The following is a 26,912-nucleotide window of genomic DNA, read 5'->3' as shown; positions in this document are numbered from 1 at the left end:
CCCAAACCCATCACCATGGAAGATGAGATTCAAGTTTCAGCAAAAGGACACCTTTAAAATGATGTCAACAAAATTTTCTCTTTCAGAGATCATATATGATACTTTGTTTGATTCATTCATGTATACCTGGCAATCTTGAGTCAGGAAAAGATTATGTATTATTCAATGACGCATTATTGAATGGCTTTAGGTGTGTTCTCATGCACAGGGAAAGATAATAGCCTATGCATCAGCATCATGATAGTTTATCCTACTCACGATTTGGAGCTTGTCGCGACAATATTCATAAGTTGAGTGATTCCTGGAGTCAGAGCTAGTAGGAAATGGGTCTATGCTGGTAGAAAGAAGAAAAAAACTGGCTCATGAATTCCTCTGAGCTCGATATGTCCATTTCAAATTGGTTGGTTAGATGAAGCTTAGCCCCAAGAAACTCAACCAAACCCCATTCGTGTACCCAAAAAGGTCCACGCCAAAAGCCTTCAACATTTTTCCAATTATTTCATTTTAGGTTAAAATATGCTCCAGGTCCCCTTACTCTTTGTATATTTGAAATTTAGACCATCTACTTTGATTTTCAAGAGTCAACTCTCTCAACTTTTCTAATTCAAAATTTTAAGTCCAATTGTTAACATTGATAAAATTCTTTTGTCAAATTCAAATCCATTACGTCCTCATCTTTTATGTTATATGTTACATGGCTGTCACAATAGTATTTCACTTTAAGATAAATTATCCTATTAGTCACCAGTTTATTATGGTATTCTTATTTTGGTCATTAAACTTTTTTCTTTTAAAATCACTAATCTTATAAAAAGATATCATTTTAATCATAGGCTATCAAATAATTAACAAAAATATCAATGTGATCATTTTTTAATTAGTATATTAACACATTTAATCCCATATTTATTATTTATTAAATTTCTAAATATTGTTTAAATAACCAATTCCTAATTCCTTTTATTTCTAACAGCAATAATTCTCTCATTTTCCTTTTTTTTTTCTGTCAACAGACAACACTTTATTAATTGCAGCGCAAAATCACAACCTAAGAATCAAATTGCATATGAGAACTAAAGTCATAAACTACATTAACCCTTGAATTTATACTCCAAGAAAGATTCCTTTTTCGTTTTTGGAAATAGTCATAGTGTAGACACTTCATTTCGCCCTGGCCCTTCTCTAAGCAACTTGCTGCCATCACTACCCCAGAGCGTTAATGCTTGTTTCCTACCAATCCTACAGACGCATGTGATATCTGATCTAAAGTATGATCAGATTGCAAATTGTTATTTTTTATGTAAAAGCTATGTAAGAAAATGGCTATAAATAGCCGATTGAAATGGAAGAAAAAGGGGAGGAGGAAGAATTGTAAAAGGGATTACTCTTGTTTTTCAGAAGGGGATAGTAATAAAATACAAATTTTTTTTCAGCAATTCCTAAGGTAGTTCAGTTTATATTTCAGTTTTCTTTAATTTTTTTTTTTTGTTCAATACGAATGCAACTAATAATAAGAATTTTAGTTTGTAATTTTGTTCGTAGTTAACGTAAATTCCACGAGTTTAAAAAAATAATTAAAATAAAAATAGAGAGTTAAGTTACCTTGCTGCAGTACGTCGGAGTAGAGGTGTCGTCGTCGTCGGGTCTAGAGTCGAGTGGTTGGTGTGGCTCTCGATTTCACTGGAAATTTGGGACTCCATGGATGCTCTGCTTGAAAGAAAATTAGAAGAAGGTTGTGGGTTTGATATGTTACAGAATAAAAAATGGGAAAGGGGGTTTTATTTGGGGTTCACGTGTTCTGGAGTTAATTCAGGTGGGGGAGTGCTTTTAATTTGAATTTGGGTTAACCTCATATAGGATCCTTTAATTTATTGTCATCTTTTATAATGGTTTTTTTTTTGGTCTATTTATGTTTAAGTCACTCTATTATCGCTGTTTTAAAAATCAGTCATTAAACTTTTGTGGTTAATCACGTCCAGGTCCCTCTAATATTACATTGTTTTTACATTCTAGTCACCAAAGTTCTATGTTTTATTTTATTTCATTTTAGGTGCTTATTTTCGTTATTTTCAATTCGATCACCAATATGTTATATTTGTGATGATTTATGCATGTAACTTTCATTTCCTTTATTTTAGTCACTATTAGTTTTGATTTAGTCACTAACATGTTATATTTCTTGTTTTGTTTATTTCTAATTTTGCCACTTTATTTTATGTCTATTTACTTTAGTAACTATTTATTCCTGATTGAGTAGTTTTTTTTTATGTTTATCTTTGTTTATTTCATTTTAGCTATTATCTTATGTATTCTTGTATTTTATCCAACATAATTATATTTTACTATAATTGGATAATCATGTTATTTTAATTTTATGTTTCACCCACTATTTTTTTACTTTATTTTAGTTTAAGCATTAATGTTTTAATACTTTTATTTTATTCCCGTTATTACTTATTTTGTTGTTTTTCTTATTAGAACTCTACTTTGGTCATTATACTTTCAAATACTTTATTTTAGTCATTATTTTACATTTGGTTTAATCATTGTTTGGTATTTTAATTTTCTGTTTCGCTATTTTAGTACTTTAAATTTCTATTTTTTATTTAATCCCTTAATTTATGTTTTTCTTTTGTAGCTTATTCCTATAATTAATTTGATCCATGAATTTTAATCCTTTCCAATTTAATTTTTTTAATTCGAATTTTCTTTTATTTTTTTATTTACTCTTTTTTTATTTAAATTTTAATACTAACTCTTTGTGTTTGTTTGTTTTAGTTTTTTTACTTTATTTATGATCTTTTTAGGATAATTTCAATCAATCAAAGGTAAGTAATTTGAATCAAATTTTTAAATTTTAATTTTAATTTTAATTTTTGTAATTAAGACAACCGATAAATTAAATGGTACCGAAAGGACAGTTCAAGGTGCTAATCCTTCCTTGACTGTAACCGACTCCCGTGCCCGACATTTCTGGTAAAACGCAGATCAGTTAAGATGGTATCCGATCAACCTAAATTTTTTTTATGATCGGTGGCGACTCCTAATATTTTATTTAAGTCGAAGCCCAATTCCGGGCCCACCCGAAAGGCGGTCGAGACAGCTTGGCGACTCCGCTGGGGATAATAAGTGAGTCAGGCCATAATTAATTTTCGGTTGTCTTTTATGCGAAAATGGTAAATTTAAATTTTAATTTATTTATTCGATTCCAATTATTTATCTTTGAATATTTTTCAAATAAATAGTTGTACTAACGTTTTTTAATGTTTTCAGATTTTCAAAATTGTCATCTCATGCTCTATACCCGAGCTCCGAACCCTATTTAAGTGGGGGTGAAAGCGCGCCTTCGTGAGAATTTATTCTCCGTGCGGGCCTAGCAAGTAACCTTCAGGATTCATATACCTTATGTCTTCGTGTGAATTTATTCACCGTGCGGGCATAAGGGAATGTGTCCTCTCGAGTTTAACTTGGTCCATACAAACCTGTGATGGGTTTAGGACTAAGGGTCTGGTAAGCCCAAGGGGCACCAGCAAGGAGAACTCGGGTACCATTTTAGAACTTAAACCGAGAGACCATGGAGAATTAGAGCCTACCCCGAAACCACATTCCAAAACCTAGGATATTTTTTACCCTAACCATGTTTTTTGTATTTTTTTCTTTCGTCATTTTTTTTATTTGTTTATTTTTTTACTAACTTTTTTGCCTTTGTGTTTGTTTTCTAGCATTTGCATCATAACAAGAGGCTATTGATCCCTAAAAATAGTTTGTTACACACGAAATAATCTGAATTAATGGACAAAGGTGTTGTAATACAAGAGATTAAAAACGCCGAGGCACGACTATGGTCCGAGAAGACGCAGAAAGAGAAGGGAGATAGTCTTCAGAGTAACTATGTGTCAGAGCTGGTTAGCTACGCATCTGTCAGCCTGAAACAGAATAATGTCCAAGAGCTGCGGAACATTTGGGACAGTTGGAAGAATGACAGAAAGCAGAAGTTTAGCCAACGATATGGTGATATTGCCCTCTTACTACATGTCAAGACTGATGAGCCCCTGCTCCGAGCATTGATTCAATTCTGGAACCCAGGATATAGTTGTTTCACCTTTAACCGGGAGGATATGGTGCCCACCATCGAAGAGTATACTACCCTACTGCACTGTGAAAGTATCAGACTAGAGAGGGTATATATCAAACACATCAAGAGTCAACCTTTCAAGAACGGACTGGCTAAGATTGCAGGGGTTGATGAAAAATGGGTAACTGATCGACTCCGACACAAAGGTAATGGGGAAGGAATCGAGTGGATCCACATAAAGCAACTAATGAAGAACCACCCTGATGAATGGAAGACTATAGACCTTTTTGCACTGGGTCTGTATGGTTTGATTATATTTCCGAAGATCCTTGGGTGCATTGACGCAACCGTTGTAGAACTATTTAAACAACTTCCAAGGCGAGTCAACCCAGCACCGACCATTTTGGCCGAGACCTTTCGGTCTCTTAATCATTGCAGAAGAATTGGTGGAGGAAGGTTCATTGGGTGTGTTCAGCTTCTTCAAGTTTGGATTCACAGCCATTTCTGGAAGACTAACGGGGTCGCCTACCGCCGATTTAGCACCACCTATTCACCTTTGGGAGAGTTCATCACTATAAAATGGCATGAAGGTGCTACCAAGGAAAAGTGGATGAAGGTATTCACTCATCTTCAGGACCGAGATATTACCTGGAGAGCCCCCTGGTTATTCCTCAGTGACATTCTTTACCGGTGTGGGGATTCTGATACTATGACCTTACTTGGACTTTGGGGCGCAGTTGGGTATGCTCCGTCGTTAGCACTTAGACAATATGGGGCACGTCAGTTCATCCCGGCCACATACGGATTATCTATATCAGAGTTTGTGTACCACGGTGATAACTATAAAAAGATGATCAAAGAAGTAGCTGACTCATGGAAAAAATTGTTCCGAATGGATATTGTAGCTGCAAGAGACATGCTTACTCCGGATTATGTAGAATGGAGAAGATTGAGAAAAAATGACAACATCCCGGTGCCAGACTGTGAAGACACCCGGACCATGGAGGAACATCTCAGGTATGTCCCTTCCGAACTGGAGATAGCCAAGACCGAGTTTGAAGCTGTGAATAATGAGCTGAAGCAGAAGGTAAGGGAACTTGAAGTTGAACGATACCAATGGAAGTTAGACGCCGATACTCAGAAAGATCGAGCAGACAAACTGGGGAAAGAACAGAAGAAAATCCATTTCGAGCTTGAAGACTTGAGAAAGGGGTATCAAGATAAAGTCAAGGATAACTCCAATTTGAAAAGAACTTCTGAATACTGGAAAGATGAAGCTCATATCCTAAAAGGAAGTTTGAGGGGTATGATGAGCAGCTGAAGACTACTCAGAGGTGCTTAGCAGGTAGTCAACATCATAACCAATGCTTGAGAATCCAGGTGGCTGATCTGGAGAAACAACATGAGAAAGATGGCAAAACAATAGCTGAGTTAGAAGCCATTCTTGATGAACTCAAGAAGCAAGCAAGCGAACTTCAGATAGTGCCTTTCGACGGAGGTTTACAGTGGCGTTTCCGTTGGGAGCAAGCTCAGCAAAGGGTGAAGGCTAGAGACGTAGTCATCCGAGATTTCCTGGATCAAGTACAGAAGGCAGCCTGTCATCTACATGGCTTGGCAAGGGAAGCCGGAGTGGTTCGACAGAACATTCAACCAGTAACAGATGAAGGAAGAAGACTTGTCAATCTTTTAGAAGATGTTCGGGGTCTGGAGGATTTAGTCCGGATATACCTTTGATTGTTTTTATGTCTCTTATAAGATAAAACGCTTTTGTTTAAATAAGGATTATTTATAATAACAGACACTTTTCTGGATCAATGCCTCTAAATTGCATACATCATGCATTGCATACTTTGCATTTTATATTTCATGTTATTTTTTTATTTTCCATGTTTTTACATTCGTATTAACTAACAGAACATGTCTCAGAAAGAACAAATACCAAGAGCTCAAGACACACATCATCCGCACAATACTCGAACAAAAAAGAGACATATGGAGGCCAGAATGGAAAAACTCGAGGAGAACATGTCAAGATTGCAAAAAGAACTGGAAGATAAGATGGCCCAGAACAATCAAAGTACCCTAGAATCCATCAAGAAAAACCAGGAGTCCTTGGTCGATCAAATCGTGGCCAAGTTATCAGGCTTACAGCAGGCCAGTGCGCCAAGGGCAGGTTCATTTGAGGGGTTAACTATACCGCCAACCTCACAGGTGGTTATCTCACCCGGAGTATTACCCGAGGACTCATCCGCTACTAAAGGGAAAGTTGCATTACCCGGTGACTCATCCTCTACAAAAGGGAAAGCTGCATCTACTGTTAAGATACAAACTTTTGCAACCATCCCTGACAATCATCCGGATAATTACCATGTCCCGGATTTTGATGAGGAGGATAAAGCTAAAAAGATGGAAGAGAAAATCAGGATGTTAGAAGACCAGATGAAAATGGTCAAAGGGGACCAGGACTCTTATGGGGTAGATGCAATGGAGTTGAGTCTAGTTCCAGATTTGGTACTTCCACCAAAATTCAAGGTCCCTGAGTTCGAGAAGTTTAACGGGAACAACTGCCCCTCAGCACACATCACTATGTTCTGTCGGAAAATGACAGGATATGTGGGAAATGACCAACTCCTGATCCATTGCTTCCAGGAGAGCCTGTCCGGTTCAGCTATCCGGTGGTATAACCAGCTCAACCGAACTCATATCAAGACATGGAAAGACTTAGCCAAGTCTTTCTTGGAGCAGTACAAGCATATCAACGATATGAGACCAGACCGGGTTATGCTCCAAAGCTTGGAGAAAAAGCATAACGAGAATTTCCGACAATACGCACAGCGTTGGAGGGATTTGGCTGTGCAAGTTCATCCATCCTTGGATGAAAAGGAAACTAGAAAGTTGTTTGTACAGACCCTGAAGTCACCTTACTTCGGGCACCTAGTGGCAATCACATCAGGAAGTTTCTCAGATCTAGTTATGGCCGGTGAAATGATCGAATTAGCCATAAAACAAGGAAAAATTGAGGGAGGTGACTCCAGTAAGAAGTCTCTCGTGAAGAACAAAGAACGAGAGATCAATAATGTCAACACCTACAACCCAAACAAGGGTGTTACGATCTCAAGTTCAAATACCACTGCAGCTGTACCATCTGGTACTTCTAAACAGAACCAGAGAGAACCAAGAAAGGAAAGGGAAAGAGAGCAATTCGATCCCATTCCCATGACATACAAAGAGTTATACCAACAGCTCTTTGATACTCACGTTGTGTCGCCTTATCCTATGGATCCAATAAAGCCCCCTTACCCGAGATGGTTCGACGAGAATGTTAACTGCGAATATCATGGTGGTGTACAGGGGCATTCAATCGAAAATTGTCTCACATTCAAGAGGCTTGTACAACGAATGCGAAATAAGAATTGGATCACTTTCAACTCCGGAACACCAAACGTCGCCCAGAATCCCTTGCCAAATCATCAAGAGACTGGAATTAACGCAGTCACCACAGAGAAGGGCAAGAGAGTCAAATTGAGTGTTTCAGAAGTTAAAGCTCCTTTGGCTTGGGTATGGAGCCAAATGGTAAAAGCAGGGCTTCTTGCACTATATCCAGATACAGCAGGAAATGAATACGGTAACCATTGCTGTTACCACAATGAAGAAGGGCATAAAGTGCAAGATTGCCCAGAGTTCAAGACATTAGTCCAACTCATGATGGACAGAAAAGAGCTGGAGTTTTACGAAGAAGTTCAGGATTCCTCGGAAGCAGACGTTTGCGCTACCGGAGAATCATCAGAAAGAAGATTTGGTAGGGGAAGTCCATTGGTAATTACCCCTAAAGCAAAGACGACGACAACAACTCAAGCAAAGGTGGTGATCACAGCACCTCGGCCTTTTCAGTACAAGGACAGTCGACAAGTGCCATGGAAATACGAATGCCAGGTGAGTACTTCCAAAGAATGTGATAGCAAAGTGGGGCAGAGACCACTTGAGCCTTTCAAAGAAGATGTATTGGCTATCAATGAACCTATAAAGGAGGAAGAAGTTAAAGAATTTCTCAAATTCTTGAAACATAGCGAGTACAGTGTTGTAGAACAGCTCCACAACTTGCCAACGCGTACTTCAATGTTAGCACTTTTGATAAACTCAGAGGCACATCGGGAGGCACTGTTGAAAGTCCTAAATCAAACGTTCGTGCCACAAAACATACCAGTCAGCAAGATGGATCGACTGGTGAACAATATTCAAGCTGATAATCTCATCTCATTTTCAGATGATGAGATTCCATCCGGAGGAAGAGGCCGAACAAAGGCATTACACATCACTACGTATTGCAAAGGGCATGCCCTACCAAGTGTATTGATCGACAACGGATCGGCCCTAAATGTGATGCCTTTGATTACATTGAAGAGGCTGCCAATGGATACCTCTCATATGAGAGCCTGTCAGAACGTGGTCCGAGCATTTGATGGGACCAAAAGAGAGGTAATTGGCAAGATTGAGGTGCCGCTAACGATCGGACCGGCCACCTACAATGTTGAGTTTCTAGTGATGGATATCATATCTTCCTATAACTGTCTTTTGGGAAGGCCATGGATTCATCAAGCAGGTGCAGTACCATCCACTCTGCATCAAAAAGTTAAGTTTGTTATCGACGGGGCCTTAGTAATCATTAATGCTGAGGAAGATATCGTGGCAAGTGTGACCACGGATGCCCCGTATATTGAAGTAAATGATGAAGGTGTAGAATGCTCATTTCGCTCCTTAGAATTCGTGAATGCCACATTCGTAGCAGAAGGAAAAATGATTCCTAAACCTCGACTATCCAAGTGCACCAAAATGGAGGTCAAGCAAACCTTGGGACGAGGCGCTAAGACTGGAAGAGGGTTTGGGAAGCATTTACAAGGAAAGATTAATCCAGTCATTCTTATTTCAAAATTAGAGCAGTTTGGGCTTGGTTTTCAGCCCAATTATCATGAAAAGAGGAAGGAAATCCAGAAGAAACGGGAAAGAAGATTAGCCAGGTTGACTGGAAGCGAGTTTCAACGGGAACCAATGGTATTCCCACCTCTGTATCACACATTCAAGTCAGGGTTATGTGTTTGAGACCACCTCATCCGATTTAGAAGTGGCTTTGAAAGATTTGAATATCAATGTCGTGACTACAGAAGATGCGGACAACGCCAATAAATCTGAAATCTACCCTCTGCCACCTGGGTTTGTGCCTAGTAACTGGTCGGTGGAAGAACTACCTGTGGTTTACAAGAGTCTTTCAGAGTAATATTCGAACTATCCCTATTTGCCTATACCCGGGGCAATAGGTTATCTTTTGTAAGGGTGAATAAACATTGTTTTAAATTCAATAAAAGATGCGAATTTTCTTCATGTCAAACATTTTTCTTATTTCATTTCTTCTGAAACCATTTTTTCAATACTCCATTATATTCTCTTTCAAATTTAATTTTTGATTGTTTCGTGTGGGATATTTTCCTCTCACACATACACATTTTCTTTCCTTCAGGTCCCCAGATAACGATAATGTAGGCACTGATGATCCTGATCCGGAGGTGGATTTTGAATCGGCCATTTGTCTTGGGGAATTCGATGAATTCGACAATGAGGAAAAGTGCAACTTACCTACCGAATTATTGAGAATGGTAGAAAGAGAAGAGAATCAAATACTGCCACATGAGGAAAAGATCGAAATCTTCAATCTGGGCACTGACGAGGATAGAAAGGAGGTTAAATCGGTACAATTCTTTCAGATGAAGCAAGACAAAACTTGATAGTCTTACTTCAAGAGTACAGAGATGTGTTCGCTTGGTCATATCAAGACATGCCGGGACTAGACACAGATATGGTAGTCCACAAACTGCCTATCAAACTAGGATGCAAACCCGTGCAGCAAAAGCTGAGGAGAATGCGACCAGAAATGCTCCTTAAGATCAAGGAAGAAGTCAAGAAGCAATTTGATGCTGGTTTCCTCCAAGTGGCCAAATATCCGGAATGGGTGGCCAACATCGTGCCTGTGCCAAAGAAAGACGGGAAAGTACGCATGTGTGTCGATTACCGGGACCTTAACAAGGCAAGTCCCAAAGACAACTTCCCTCTGCCACACATTGACACATTGGTGGACAATACAGCCGGGAACGCTTTCTTTTCATTCATGGATGGATTCTCAGGATATAATCAGATCAAGATGCATCTTGAAGATATGGAGAAGACCACATTCGTCACAATGTGGGGAACTTTCTGTTATAAGGTGATGCCCTTTGGATTGAAGAATGCTGGTGCAACATATCAGAGAGCTATGGTGACCCTGTTCCACGATATGATGCACAGAGAAATCGAGGTTTACGTCGATGACATGATTGTCAAGGCACAGACCGAGAATGAACATGTCGAGAATTTAAGAAAACTCTTCCAAAGATTGAGGAAGTTCCAGCTGCGACTGAACCCGAGCAAGTGTACCTTCGGGTAACATCTGGGAAGTTGTTAGGATTCGTAGTTAGCAGGAAAGGGATTGAGGTTGATCCTGATAAAGTTAAGGTTATCCAAAATCTACCTCCACCACGAACACAGAAAGAGGTCCGAGGTTTTCTGGGCAGATTGAACTACATAGCACGGTTCATATCTCAGTTAACCGAAAAATGTGACCCAATCTTCCGACTTCTTCGAAAAAATAACCCCGGAGCATGGGATGAAAATTGCCAGATTGCATTTGAAAAAGTAAAGGAGTATTTATCTCACGCTCCAATCCTGATGTCTCCTATCCCAGGCAAACACATGTTCTTATATCTATCTGTATTCGAGAACTCAATGGGGTGTGTCCTGGGTCAACATGATGAGTCTGGAAAGAAGGAAAAAGCCATATATTATTTAAGCAAGAAGTTCACCGATTGCGAGGTCAGATATCCTCCTATCGAGAAGGTTTGCTGTGCTCTAGTCTGGGCTACAAAGAGACTCAGACAATACATGTTGTATCACACTACATGGCTGATCTCTAAGTTAGATCCTCTAAAATACATGATGGGTGTACCTGCTCTATCTGGAAGGTTAGCCCGATGGCAGATGCTATTGTCTGAATTTGATATCGAGTACGTAAGCCAAAAAGCAATAAAGGGAAGTGCCATATCAGATTTTTTGGCAAGCAGAACCGATGAGAACTATGAGCCGCTAAGCTTTGACTTCCCAGACGAAGACTTGATGGCTATCACCTTAGAAGAGGCAAGTACTTCTACCTACAGTTCCTGGAGAATGCATTTTGATGGTGCATCAAATGCAATAGGACATGGCATCGGGGCAATACTGATTTCCCCATAAGGGAATCATTACCCATTCACTAGCAAATTGAATTTCGATTGCACCAACAACATGGCAGAATATGAGGCTTGTGTTTTGGGAATTCGAGCTGCAATGGGGCAAAATATCAAGACCTTACGGGTATACGGAGATTCAGCCTTAGTAATCTATCAGCTCCGTGGAGAATGGGAAACCAAGGATGTAAAGCTGGTAGAGTATCGGAAGCTAATAATGGATCTACTCGAAGAGTTTGATGAAGTCACCTTCCACTATGTGCCGAGAGAAGAAAATCAAATGGCTGATGCCTTAGCTACCTTGGCAGCCGTATTCAAGGCTGGTGGGGAGTCTGAAATGATGCCAATTGACATGCAATCGTATAAGTACCCGGCTCATTGTTACCAAGTCGAAGAGGTGAAAGACATTAAGCCTTGGTACCATGACATTCTGCAATACATCAAGAATCGGAGTTATCCAGAGGAAGCCACCGAGACTGACAAAAGAACCATTAGAAGGATGGCAGCTGGATATATCCTTGACGGGGATGTCTTGTATAAGAAAAGCCATGACCAAGTCCTATTAAGGTGTGTAGATGCAGAAGAGGCAAAAATGATAGTGGAAGAAGTACATAACGGAGTTTGTGGAACACATGCAAATGGGCACATGATGTCAAGACAAATAATGAGATGCGGATATTTTTGGTCAACACTGGAAAGTGATTGCATCAACTACGCTAAAAGATGTCATAAGTGTCAGATTTACGGAGATAAAATAAATGTTCCACCTCATCCACTTCATGTAATGACATCACCATGGCCTTTTTCTATGTGGGGCATGGATGTTATCGGGCAAATCCATCCGAAGGCTTCGAATGGCCACCGTTTCATTCTCGTGGCAATTGATTATTTCACCAAGTGGGTAGAGGCTGCTTCCTACGCTAGTGTTACTCAGTCCACTATTTGCAAGTTTTTGAAGAAAGAAATCATATGTCGGTATGGTTTACCTGAAAGAATCATTACTGATAATGCTACAAACTTGAACAACAAAATGATGAAAGCTGTTTGTGAGCAATTCAACATAAAGCATCACAATTCTACTACCTACAGACCAAAGATGAACGGAGCAGTAGAAGCAGCAAACAAAAACATTAAAAAGATAGTGGAGAGAACGACTGAGACCTACAAAGACTGGCATGAGAAATTGCCTTTTGCTTTGTTCGCTTACCGAACCTCGGTACGAACCTCGACTGGGGCAACTCCATTTTCACTAGCTTATGGAATGGAAGCAGTACTACCCATTGAAGTAGAAATTTCGTCATTACGGGTCTTGACAGAGGTCAAACTGGATGATGCAGAATGGGTACAATCTCGATACGATCAGCTGAACCTGATAGATGAAAAGAGACTGAAAGCCATTCATCACGGTCAAATCTATCAGAAACGAATGATTCGGGCACATGACAAGAAGGTGCGCCCGAGAATATTTCGTGAAGGAGACCTAGTGCTAAAGAGAATTTGGCCAATCCATAAAGATTACAGAGGAAAATGGATGCCAAATTGGGAAGGACCTTATGTCGTAAAAAAGGCCTTTTCCGGAGGAGCCCTTGTCCTTGCTGAAATGGACGGACCAGAACTGCCACATCCTATCAATTCGGATGCAGTCAAAAAATACTTCGCTTAGGATGAAAACTCGAGATGGCATCCTAAGTCGAAAAAGAAAAAGAACAAAAAAGAACAAAAAAGAGAAAAATGTTTAGGGTGAAAACCCGAAAGGGCACACTAAATAGAAAAAAAAAAACAAAAAAAATATAAGGTGGGTTCAAGATGAAAACCTGTAAAGGGCGTCTTGCAACCAAGGATGGGTCCAAGTTGAAAACCCGAAAGGGCGATTTGGATATTAATTCAAGAAATCCAGACATCCCGGCATCTGAATCCTCTACAAGATTAACGAGTCGGAGAAAGGTTGCACTTTCCTGAACATTGTCGCATCTTCAAAGATCCCTCGGCAAAGGTTGCGTTCAAGGTCACTTAACGGCTTATCAGTTCAACAGTACCCACATTATCAAGATCTAAAACATTCATTCACACTTCATCATATATTCATTTTCCAAAATGTTTGTCATTTGTTCTTTTTCCCTTATGAATAAAGACAATCTTTTCTCTAAATCAATTCCTTTTGAGCATCTTGGGTTGAATTTAAACCTAATGATTTATTTACTTTTGCAAAAGATAATTGTATATTACTGTACAAAGACTCTTTGAAAAGTACAGGTACTCGGAAAGTCGATCAAGGCTCATGCACATAATTGAGATGGTCGATAACCATTTTCCAAATCAAGGATAAAAATATCAGATTTAAATATTTGAAGAATTCAAGATCGGGAATTAGAACTTCAAGATTCCAGAATCAAGACACAACAAGACAGGCAATCGGAGATCGAGATTTCTCTCCAGAACCCAAAATAGCATATGTTGCATATGCATTTTAGGCATACCTAAGAGCATTGCATCCATAGCATCGCATATATGCATAACTTTGCAGGTTCTAGCTAGAGTCAATTTCAACTTCACAACGAAGGATATTGGACTCGAAGCAACACCATTTACTGAAGATTGGATTTCAACTTTACAGCGAAGGATATCCAATTCAAAGCTCAACTCCACAGCGAAGGGGCTTCCCAGTTTCATTCAGAGCCAATTTCAACTTCACGACGAAGGATATTGGACTCGAAACATCAACGATTTCAACTTCACGACGAAGGATATCGTGCTCACAAACAACATTGGATTTCAACTTTACAGCGAAAGATATCCAATTCAAAGCTCAACTCCACAACGAAGGGGCTTCCCAGTTTCATTCAGAGCCAATTTCAACTTCACGACGAAGGATATTGGACTCGAAACATCCACGATTTCAACTTCACGACGAAGGATATCGTGCTCACAAACAACATTGGATTTCAACTTTACAGCGAAGATATCCAATTCAAAGCTCAACTCCACAGCGAAGGGGCTTCCCAATTTCATTCAGAGCCAATTTCAACTTCATGACGAAGGATATTGGACTCGAAACATCCACGATTTCAACTTCATCACAAACAACATTGGATTTCAACTTTATAGCGAATGATATCCAATTCAAAGCTCAACTCCACAGCGAAGGGGCTTCCCAATTTCATTCAGAGCCAATTTCAACTTCATGACGAAGGATATTGGACTCGAAACATCCACGATTTCAACTTCACGACGAAGGATATTGTGCTCACAAACAACATTGGATTTCAACTCTACGATAAAGGATATTTGATATGGACGAAATTTGTGTCTTTTAATCTTTGCCCTATTATCGTTACACGATAATGAGCAAAGAGGGGCAGCTGTAGACACTTCATTTCGCCCTGGCCCTTCTCTAAGCAACTTGCTGCCATCACTACCCCAGAGCGTTAATGCTTGTTTCCTACCAATCCTACAGACGCATGTGATATCTGATCTAAAGTATGATCAGATTGCAAATTGTTATTTTTTATGTAAAAGCTATGTAAGAAAATGGCTATAAATAGCCGATTGAAATGGAAGAAAAAGGGGAGGAGGAAGAATTGTAAAAGGGATTACTCTTGTTTTTCAGAAGGGGATAGTAATAAAATACAAATTTTTTTTCAGCAATTCCTAAGGTAGTTCAGTTTATATTTCAGTTTTCTTTAATTTTTTTTTTTTGTTCAATACGAATGCAACTAATAATAAGAATTTTAGTTTGTAATTTTGTTCGTAGTTAACGTAAATTCCACGAGTTTAAAAAAATAATTAAAATAAAAATAGAGAGTTAAGTTACCTTGCTGCAGTACGTCGGAGTAGAGGTGTCGTCGTCGTCGGGTCTAGAGTCGAGTGGTTGGTGTGGCTCTCGATTTCACTGGAAATTTGGGACTCCATGGATGCTCTGCTTGAAAGAAAATTAGAAGAAGGTTGTGGGTTTGATATGTTACAGAATAAAAAATGGGAAAGGGGGTTTTATTTGGGGTTCACGTGTTCTGGAGTTAATTCAGGTGGGGGAGTGCTTTTAATTTGAATTTTGGGTTAACCTCATATAGGATCCTTTAATTTATTGTCATCTTTTATAATGGTTTTTTTTTGGTCTATTTATGTTTAAGTCACTCTATTATCGCTGTTTTAAAAATCAGTCATTAAACTTTTGTGGTTAATCACGTCCAGGTCCCTCTAATATTACATTGTTTTTACATTCTAGTCACCAAAGTTCTATGTTTTTATTTTATTTCATTTTAGGTGCTTTATTTTCGTTATTTTCAATTCGATCACCAATATGTTATATTTTGTGATGATTTATGCATGTAACTTTCATTTCCTTTATTTTAGTCACTATTAGTTTTTGATTTAGTCACTAACATGTTATATTTCTTGTTTTGTTTATTTCTAATTTTGCCACTTTATTTTATGTCTATTTACTTTAGTAACTATTTATTCCTGATTGAGTAGTTTTTTTTTATGTTATCTTTGTTTATTTCATTTTAGCTATTATCTTATGTATTCTTGTATTTTATCCAACATAATTATATTTTACTATAATTTGGATAATCATGTTATTTTAATTTTATGTTTCACCCACTATTTTTTTTACTTTATTTTAGTTTAAGCATTAATGTTTTAATACTTTTATTTTATTCCCGTTATTACTTATTTTGTTGTTTTTCTTATTAGAACTCTACTTTGGTCATTATACTTTCAAATACTTTATTTTAGTCATTATTTTACATTTGGTTTAATCATTGTTTGGTATTTTAATTTTCTGTTTCGCTATTTTAGTACTTTAAATTTCTATTTTTTATTTAATCCCTTAATTTTATGTTTTTCTTTTGTAGCTTATTCCTATAATTAATTTGATCCATGAATTTTAATCCTTTCCAATTTAATTTTTTTTAATTCGAATTTTCTTTTATTTTTTTTATTTACTCTTTTTTTTATTTAAATTTTAATACTAACTCTTTGTGTTTGTTTGTTTTAGTTTTTTTTACTTTATTTATGATCTTTTTAGGATAATTTCAATCAATCAAAGGTAAGTAATTTGAATCGAATTTTTAAATTTTAATTTTAATTTTAATTTTTGTAATTAAGACAACCGATAAATTAAATGGTACCGAAAGGACAGTTCAAGGGTGCTAATCCTTCCTTGACTGTAACCGACTCCCGTGCCCGACATATTTCTGGTAAAACGCAGATCAGTTAAGATGGTATCCGATCAACCTAAATATTTTTTTATGATCGGTGGCGACTCCTAATATTTTATTTAAGTCGAAGCCCAATTCCGGGCCCACCCGAAAGGCGGTCGAGACACATAGTTTATATTAAGGTTACTATATCGGTATTTAAAAAAATACGAAAAAAATATCAAAGAAATGGAAAATAATTGCTTACGAACTAAAACGAAATTGCCAAATCAACGCCTATCCTGTGTTCCTGGGTTAAATTAGAGCAATAAAGCTCTTTATGTATATATATATATAAAGAAAAAATGGTTTAAAAAATAAAAATTATTACGAATTGAACCCAGATGGAAAAAAAATTTAACATAAGCATGAATCAAGCAACAACGACACATGTATAGATATCATCTTTAATCATTTCGTAAATTTATATTTAAAATTTATATTTAAACACTTAAAAAGATTAAAATCTACACAATATGAGATTCAATAAATTTTATTACCAAAATCATTAATTTTTAGTTTTTGGATTTTTTTCAATCTTTCATTTTTTATTTTTTTCGTTCTCAATATTTTGGTCATCTTTTTCATTTCTATTCTGATCTCTTAATTACAAGTAGTTTTATTGTGAGATAACTTAATTTAAAGTTAATTTGAGATGATTTTAACCTAAAATATTATCATGTTCAAATTAAAAAGTTATATAAATTTATAACATTTTCGGTTGCAACTGAAAATATTACTCTGTCTAACAAAAAAATTAATGATTTTCGATTACAATCAATTTCTATTATTTTTAGGCTTATGTTAATAAATTGTATTTTAGAATTTCCTCTTAATTACAATTTACACACATAAAAATTTAGGGAAAATCGTCATTTTTGTGAAGGACATTTCCGTAGAATTTTTAAAATAAATTTAATATAAAATTATCAGAAGAAAACGTTAAAAATATGACGAGATTGAAAGGTAATATGAAAAATATCTAAGATTTCTAAATATTATTTAGGGTACCCAATTCTTTAAAAAAAAAAAAAAAAGCTTTTAACGACAGTATTGATCTCATTTAGACCTACTTCTGTCAACACTTACTAATTTATACTTTTTCTTGGATCTTATCGTTTTTGGCAAGGCTGAGTCAACTACTCCGAGATCTCAGGAGGAAAAATATATTCATGATTCCCTTTGTTTCCTGTATACATATAACTTTCAATTCCATATATAATGCCACATCTGGATTTAATATTCAACCAATAACACGTTCATAAAAATACTTAAATGATGATCACAAGCGTCTGATTTTTCTACTGAGATACGACTCAGCTTCATTCAGTTCTTCATAATTTGCAACAGAACCTAGCAGGAATATTTTTATGGATACAATCACATTCTAATTCATCTTTATAGTAGAGAACTGTTTTTCTTCAAACGCATTACAAAAGACTAAAGCGTTCTACAACCACAATTATAGAATAACACTTTTCTTGTATCATAAGCTTTATCAAGATTGTACTGGTCAGTTAAACGTGCATATCATGCCTTTGATTCTGGTGTGGAATTTGGCGGAGTAGGAGCCGATGCAACCTTCCTGCCGCGTTCGGACCGGCTGTTCTCTGCAAACTTGAGACTTCCCTGATGCAACCCTTTCTTCTTCTCCTCCTCATTCCATTCAGAACTATAGTAGTTATCTTCAGTGCCCTTTACCACATCCTTTGAAGGAGGAAGGAACATGCTGCCCCATTGTGGGAAGTGAACTAATGTCACAGGAAGGGTGCAGGCCACAATCATGACTCCCATCCAAGTAAGACCCTGTGCTGTGGAGAATCTTGTAGTTGAGAAGAATATTAGCTGTGTCAACCCTGATCCAAAGTTCCCTCCTGCTCCTGTCATGCCTGAAATTATTCCCAACGATCGTCGCGATATGAATGGAATAATTCCAAAAGTGGCACCACATGCTGCCTGAGCTCCAACGGAGAAGAGAATCATTGATAAGATTGCGATCGGAAGTGAATTGGATCGTCCGAGCCAGATACAGCAAGCACCTCCGAAGGTTTGGAGGATCCACAACACCCATAGCCTGCCCCTCATCCCGAAGTATCGAGCTGCTACGTCGGAAGCATAACCACCGAAGGGCCGAGCAAGAAGGTTTGCCATTCCAAAGGTAGCAGCGATTGTTCCTGCTGTGCGGAGTTTGAGATTAAACCTGTTGTTACCATAGAAAATTATGTTTAGTTTTAAAAGATGCGTACTTTAAGAACCTTAATCCTTTGGCGTTTCATACAAGAGGGGGTCTCATCTCACCTATCATAGAAGTACTCCGCAACAACATTATCAGTGGACAACTCAACTCCCATGGAGTAGCCATATAGGAGGACAAAGATCCAGGTCCTGTAATTTGTAACAGCATACCACAACACCTGAATAATGATTTGGAGTTTATTAGTAAAAAAAATGATATATCAGAGTTTTGAGCATTTGAGAAAAGATTAAAAGTTTCTAAAAGAAACTTACCTTGGAAAATTTATCTTTTGCAACATCACCCTTCTTCTGCAAGGTACTAAGGTTCCCATCAGGCAAGTCTTGTCCAAGGGTTAGGACCAAGATGCCCATAATGATGTGAAACCATCCGGGAATGAAGAAGGCAATTCTCCAGGCAGTGAATGGCGTAGCACCGGCTTGTCGAATAATGTCATAAACTAAGGGCATTAGAAGTTGAGTGGCACCTCCTCCCATGTTACCCCATCCGGCTGCAGTTCCATTAACAAGACCGATAATCTTGCTGTTAAACATTGTGCTCATCCAATACTGGCAAGACACAAATGTGGCGAGCGAGAATCCGATCATGAACCGGACCGTAAGGTAACCTCCGGCACTCGAAACAAATGACATGCAAAAGACAGTTGGAGCAGCTAACATAATCAGAAACGCGCATCCGTAACGAGGCCCCAGTAGATCACAAACTGCGCCCATCACAAGCCTAGAGAATATACTGCCAGAAACAGAAGCAACCAGCATTACCGATGTCTTGTTTAGTCAAATTCAGGTTGTCACGAATTATGGGAACAAGGGGTGCAGCAGCAAAGGTGGAGATAAAACAAGTGAAGAAGGAGATCCAAGATAAGTGAAAGGTTCTCATGTGAGGGTTTGCAAAAGAGAAAAGCTTGAAGACTTTGGCTTTGTGCTCAGAATCCACAGGCAAGTCAAAGTTAGCGGTTGTGTCAGTTGGGACCATTGGTGAAGCAACTGACAAGGCAAAAGCGGGTTCCCTTCCGGTGACTCCATGCATGGAGCTTCCTGGAGACCCTTCAATGTTAGCCATTTCTGCCTCTTCAAAGAGATAAGTTGGCAATAGGAAGGGAGGTAGACAAAGTTTTCTAACAAGTGTTTATGTTGTTGTGTAACAATGGATCCCAACTCCAGTATATTTATAATGGAAAATGGGTCTTTGACTTCGTAAAAGCCCTAAGGGAGCTAGTGCTGGATATTCCTAGCGATTGGGATTCCAGCTAGATTTGAACGTGGGGGGAGGGCCCTATCGTATATCCCAAAGGGTCAGTTTGCTTGTTCATAAATTGTAAAACAATCATAACTTTATGGCTTTTCTAATAAAACAGCGTTCCCACTATTCTGTAGCTGTTGGGTGGTCGTTGTAAACATGTTTGACTATCGACCTGTGGTTCGATGTATTACGTAATATTTGCAGAGCCTGATAATATCTAAACCAAATGAGGAACTTGGCTATCCTCGTTGCCGTTTGATTTGTGTGGAAAGGCCATATATATGTATATATATATTATAGCAGGCGCCAGGAGCTGTGTTTTGAGACAAATAGAGAGCCGTACGTTGAACAAGCAGTGTGCAACTTGGATGACGGTTTGGACATCCTTTGCTGAATATACAATTCCTGATATTTGTGCACACAAATCATCCAGGTTTTTTTTTAATGTTTTCAAATTTGGTTACAAAATCAAATTATTTATATTTTTAGGAAAAAGGAGTTTAAAATTTGAAAAGGTTAGCAGCTTCTTGCATATTATTAGACATTTGAAGAGCAAAAAAAGGTAATAAAAGTTTTCATCATTTTGTTCAGTATAATTTCAGATATTATTTACCGTCCAAAAGAAGTTGGAATTTTGGTTGCAGTAAATTGTTGTTTTCAATCCCATTCTGTGCTGATACTAAAGGGGTGAATCATCATTTTCTGACGTGAAGATATCCCCCTTACATTGACTTTGATATATATGAATGGTATCGTCATTTAACTTCTGAAGCTGGACGAACAAGTTGTAATATTCTAATCAAAATGAAACCAATCACCCTTGCAATTTGATTACAATAATGTTACTAAAAAATATCAATTAAGATTTTTTAGATAAATGAAGTCAAGGGTCATTAAAATTTATGTATTTTTTAAAAGTTATATTATGGTTAATAGTATTATTAATTTATAATAAAATAATTAATTAGTCTTTAACATTCATTACTTGAATATTGATAATCTTATATGACATATTAGGACAACCAATATCTCGTTTTTTTAGTAAATTAGTATCTTTCAATAAAATTATGATAGGCCTTATCACTATATCAAATTAGGAACATGCTATATTGTTAACAAAATATAATATTAAAATTAAATTATACTTGAAATTAATAGTATAAATTATAAAATATTATAAGAATATATTAATTTTTTATACTTTATATTATAAAATTAATATATTTAATAGAAATTATAATTATTTTAATTTTATTTTAATAATTCATATATATTTTAAAATAAATATAATTAATTTTAATCATAATTTAATTTAAGTATTATTTTTATAAATAATATAATAATTTTTTAATCTGATGCAATGAAAAAATGTTGGACAAAAAGACTCGTATTTGATCATTATCACTCTTAATTCATATTTTCCTTTTACTATCGTTACTAGGTAGTAAACCCTTCTCTAAATTGATTAGTTTTATGAGTTTTTAAACTTGAAAAATAAAATCAAGAAATTATTTAAATTTTAGTGACGGTTGTAGCTTCGCACCATATCTATATAATTAGAAAATCTTATACTTGTGGTGACGCAATGTAGCGAATAGATGATTGAAATGTGTTACTAATTTAAATGTTATGCTTATGTACACATGGGCAAAATTCTAGTTGTGTTTCACAATGAACGACAAGTCAACTGTCCCTTAATTATTAAAAATTTGGAATGACATTGAGATGCGTTTCAATAAACAGCTCCCGCTTAGATTCATTACCGTCATTAACTTGGAATCTTGGTTATGGATATTATAATGTGGAGTTTCATCTAAACAACTAAGCTTAATTTAGATTTCAGATTCAGAATACAACACATCATAACCCTTGTCATTATTGAACAAGAAAGAATATACCGGATGCGTGTGTATAGCTTAAACATGAGATGGTGTTGTATTGGGTGGGGTTGGTGCTGAGTCTAATCTCTTTCCGCGCTCGGACCGGCTGTTCTCGGCAAACTTGAGACTTGAGGAGTGCATGCCTCTTTTCTTTTCGTCTTCGTTATACTCCAAGGAGTAGTAATGTTCTTTGGTGGACTTGTTTACATCTTTTGAAGGCGGAAGGAACATGCTACCCCATTGTGGGAAATGAACCAGAGTAACAGGAAGAGTACAAGCCACAATCATGACTCCCATTCAAGTAAGACCTGTTGCTGTGGAAAAGCTTGAGGTTGAGAAGAATATTAGTTGTATCCATAAAGGACAAAAATCCAGGTCCTGTAATTTGTAATGGCATACCATAGCACCTGCAATGATAAAAGCCATTCCTTTTTAGAAAACTAAAAGAATTGACATCATGGAAACTTGGAATTAAATAAGATCGAAGACTTGCCTTGCCGAATTTATCTTTAGCAACATTCCCCTTCTTTTGCAGACTGCTAAGGTTTCCGTCGGGCATGTCCTGGCCAAGTGTTAAGACCAATATTCCCATGATGACATGAAGTGATCCAGGAATGAAGAAAGCAATTCTCCAAGCAGTGAATGGAGTTGGACCAACCCGTCGAATGATTTCGTAAACTAAGGGCATCAAAAGCTGAGTTGCACCTCCTCCCATGTTACCCCATCCGGCTGCAGTTCCATTGACAAACCCAATAATCTTGCTATTAAACATTGTGCTCATCCAGTACTGGCAAGACACAAATGTAGCAAGGGAGAAACCAATCATAAACCGAACAGCTATATAACCTCCGGCGTCCGCAACAAACGACATGCAAAACACGGTGGGAGCCGATAACATGATCAGAAATGCGCAACCGTAACGAGGTCCCAAAAGGTCGCAAACAGCACCCATTACCAGCCTTGAAAATATACTGCCAGAAACAGAAGCAACCCCAGCATTCCCAATATCTTGTTTCTTTAAATCGAGGTTGTCACAGATAATGGGAACGAGGGGTGCTGCAGCAGAGGTGGAGACGAAGCAAGTGAAGAAAGAGATCCAGGATAAGTGGAAAGTTCTCAAGTGGGGATTAGCTAGGGAAAAAAGCTTGAGCCTTGAAGACTTTGGCTTTGTGCTCAGAATCCACAGGCAAGTCGAAATTAGCGGTTGTATCAGTCGGGACCATTGGTGAAGCAACTGACAAGGCAAAAGCGGGTTCCCTTCCAGTGACTCCATGCATGGAGCTTCCTGGAGATCCTTCAATGTCACTCATTGTTGTTTACACTAAAGAAGTTATTTTGTTGTTGTATACAGTAAAGAAAGCTTGATTGGTACTTATATGAGAATGCCTTTGACATTTTAAAAGCTGTTTAAACTGTAAAGTGCTAGTGGAGGTTCCCAACGGTATATAAAATATTAATCCGCTTCGCCGCATCTACCTGTGAACAGAAGAGGTGTCGTGGAATTTCCAAAGGATCAAGTAGACTTTGTATTAGGGTTCACCAGCTGCTTAAACTACCTAGCTAGACTCAGATTGTCAGCGTTAATATAATTAATGGTTCTCGGAAATAATGGCATTAACGTTTGTCACGGAAAAGATGGAGGGCCAAGTTGCTTCAAAGAAATTAATAAAGTTGATTACTGAGATTTAAAGAAACTAATCAAGTCTGTGGTCTGCTACCAATATTTAATCAATTTAGCAGCGAAGAAGCTTACAGAAGAAAACAAGGCCTAGTTAAAGATGATTAATTTAGACCTTTTGTGATCTTCGAATCAAACGTAAAAAACTCTTCCAGTGATATGCCAATTATAGGCTTGATTATGGCCTTGTCGTTGTTTACAATGCAACTAGTAATACAACGCTTTTTGTTTATAGACATTAAATATATTTTAGGTAACTACACTTTTACTATTTAACTATCGGTTTTATTTCATTTTAATATCTAAATTTTTATTTGTTTAAAAACCACAATTAACATTTACTTTTTATTTTATTATCTCGTTGTTAAAAACTTAACGGAACTAATGTACGTGGCATTTTTCTATGGGTAAATTACATCATTTATCACTTAACTATTTTTTCACTCTTATTTTGGTAATTAAAATTTAAAAAATTTCAGTTTAACTACTCAACTTTCAAATTATTCATGTTTTAATCACTCTAATTTATTTTATTAATATTTTTTGTGACATGACATTTTTATTATTATTTTATTAAATATATAATTAAAATAAAAAATAAAATTGAAAGTTAGAGTGAATAAATTTGGAGTAATTTGAAAGTTAAGTAATTAAATTAAAAAAATTAAACTTCAGTGATCCAAATAGAAGTGAGAAGATAGTTGAGTGATGCATGATGTAGTTTACCCGAAAAAGAGTACCATGTTGTAATAGTTTTGCTAATTTTTTAACGGTAAGGTACTAAAATGAAATAAAAAGTAAACATTAGATTTGATTTTGAAACAAATTAAAGTTTAGGTACTAAAATAAAAAAAACTGATAATTTAAGTACTAAACATGTAGTATATCCTATAATTTAATAGGTCGGCCAAACTAGAATTATGCATGCGTTGGAACTCAACTCTCCGATGTTAAAATTTTCAAGTATACATTCACGCTGTCTCCACTCTCCAGGAACAAATGGAAGTATATATGCTTAACCCATGATCTGATGCTGTGTGTGTTGGTAAAGCTTATAAAGTTCACATATAGATTGCAATTTGCAGGCCAACAAATAATTTCGGTGGAGTTTAATAAACCCTTTTCATTCAAAAATAAAATAAACTTCCATTTTCTCATCTTTAAAAATAATGCCAATAATTTGACATACTCGTTCTGAAGTCATTTCTTAAATGCATACACTGGAATTTTCTTTTTTCTTTGCTCCTCAATCCTCATGGTTTATTGACGGAAGTGTTATCTCCTCAAAAGTTATGCGATCAAGCAATTACGTCCACAGGCAGAGGTGGACATGGGTTGGGTTGAGTCAGGTTTCTAACCAATTTGACCCAAAAATTTTATACTTTCCGCTTGAAATCTGACTCGACCCGACCCGAGTTTAGGATAATTTCATCTGACCCGAAACTCGACCCGAATTTTGAGATAAAATCAGATGCCTACCCGACCCGACTCGAAATAATATAAAATTATTAATTTTATTCAATAAAATAAGAATTTAATTAAAAATAATAATATACAGAGGAATATTATTGTAATTATCTATAAATATATAATGTATAAATTATATTATTTTTCGGATCGAGTATTTTTCACCATAAATCTGACCCGATCCGAACTCGAACTTTAAAAAAAACCTAATCGGATCAGTTTGGATCAACCAATTGGGTTCGGATCTTATGTCCATCCTTATCTACAGGGTGTATATTATTAATGATTAAGAAAATTATGGAGATATGGTAATCGTAATGTAATATGCAAAACAAAAATTAAGTTTGATGGTTTAAGTAAATGCTAATCATAAAGAAGCTAGCTTAAGATTATATCGAGGGGTCGTAAAGCACCAACTATAGTCTATAAGTAATACATCATCGGGCAGAGATACCATTGACTTTATACATCGCTGAAAGTCTTGATCTAAAATATATGGAAAATATTGTTAGAAATCCATTTTAGAAATACATAATAATATTCCTAGATTTTATTATATTTGTAATGTGTAAAATAAAATAAAATATTTTATTTTAAAATATATAAATTTAAAAATTATTACATATAAAATATCAAGAATTTGTATGTAAATTAATAAATTTCTTTCTCAATCTTAAGTAATATATTTAGTTTGTTTAAATATTTACATAAAAGTATAAAAGTATTAAAATATTTTTATTATAATATTTTTAATTAATAATAATCATTAATTTTATTAAATGAAAAATATCCAAGGTTATAGGAAAAGTCTACAAAGATAAGAATAAACAAGATTATATTAGGAAAAGATTAACAACACAACCAAACAACTTAGACAAATGATAGGTACAAACAAACACCATTATCGACAATGAAGACTAAAAACTATCAAGGCTAACATAAAAATGTATAAAATAATGATGGTTCGTTGAGCAAACGACACTACAAATTTACCATAACTCAATTGTGATATATTTTTAGTGACTATGAGCGCTTATCAATATTCAAATCAAAGATAGTTTAATAAGATAAACAAATAAATGTTATCTCATCATAGAAATAATGTTAAATCCAACCCTTAAATAAGAGAAGAAATGAAATCATGAACCAACTTTGTTTTCATTTATTTTGACCACCAATCTCAAAAGAAATACAAGTGGGGAAAATCTAGATTCAATGTTGGATCAACTGCTGTGAAACCCAAGTTGAAGGTATATTCTCTAACCATGGTCTGGGGTTTTATGTATTAATAGGCCCAAACAACTCCCTCTCTCTGAAGGTGCCAGTGGATTTTTAGTTTTAGCTCTTGGCCTTAATCCATCAGCAATAGCATATGGATGTAGGGTGCGAGCATTTTCATGTATCATTCGAAGTGTCACTCACACATCTAACCTTTACTCATGATTTTATGATATTTTGCAAAGGTACCGTGGATTCCATTGTAGGAGTGTGTTCTGGAGGCTGTCTATTCTCTTTCTGGGCTGCAATTAAATTCAGCAAAGACTGAAATTTTCAGCGCTGGTGTTACACAGGAAGATCTGAATTAGATTCATTCAATCACTAGATTTGAAATAAGTAAACTTCTTGTTAGATAATTGGGCCTTCGACTAGTTAGCAGAAGACTATCTGTGAAAGATTGTTAACATTTATCCAAAAAAAAAAAAAGATTGTTAACCCTTGGTGAATGAGTGAAATAGGAAGTTACAAGCTGGTCAGCTAGAGCTAGGAATCTTAGCTATGTAGGAAGAATGCAGCTGATCCCTCCCGTCACT

General features: G+C 36.4%; 1 pseudogene; it reads right to left on the bottom strand.

Moving 5' to 3' along the window:
* Positions 1-7,545: 7,545 nt before the first annotated feature.
* Positions 7,546-23,273, bottom strand: LOC120196219 (annotated as a pseudogene).
* Between the last annotated feature and the right edge of the window lie 3,639 nt (positions 23,274-26,912).

Source organism: Hibiscus syriacus, unplaced genomic scaffold (assembly GCF_006381635.1).
Source record: "Hibiscus syriacus cultivar Baekdansim isolate YM2019G1 unplaced genomic scaffold, ASM638163v2 tig00117028_pilon, whole genome shotgun sequence".
Taxonomy (NCBI): Eukaryota; Viridiplantae; Streptophyta; class Magnoliopsida; order Malvales; family Malvaceae; genus Hibiscus; species Hibiscus syriacus.
The sequence above is the reverse complement of the archived record's forward strand: the minus strand, read 5'-3'. Positions and strand labels throughout refer to the sequence as shown.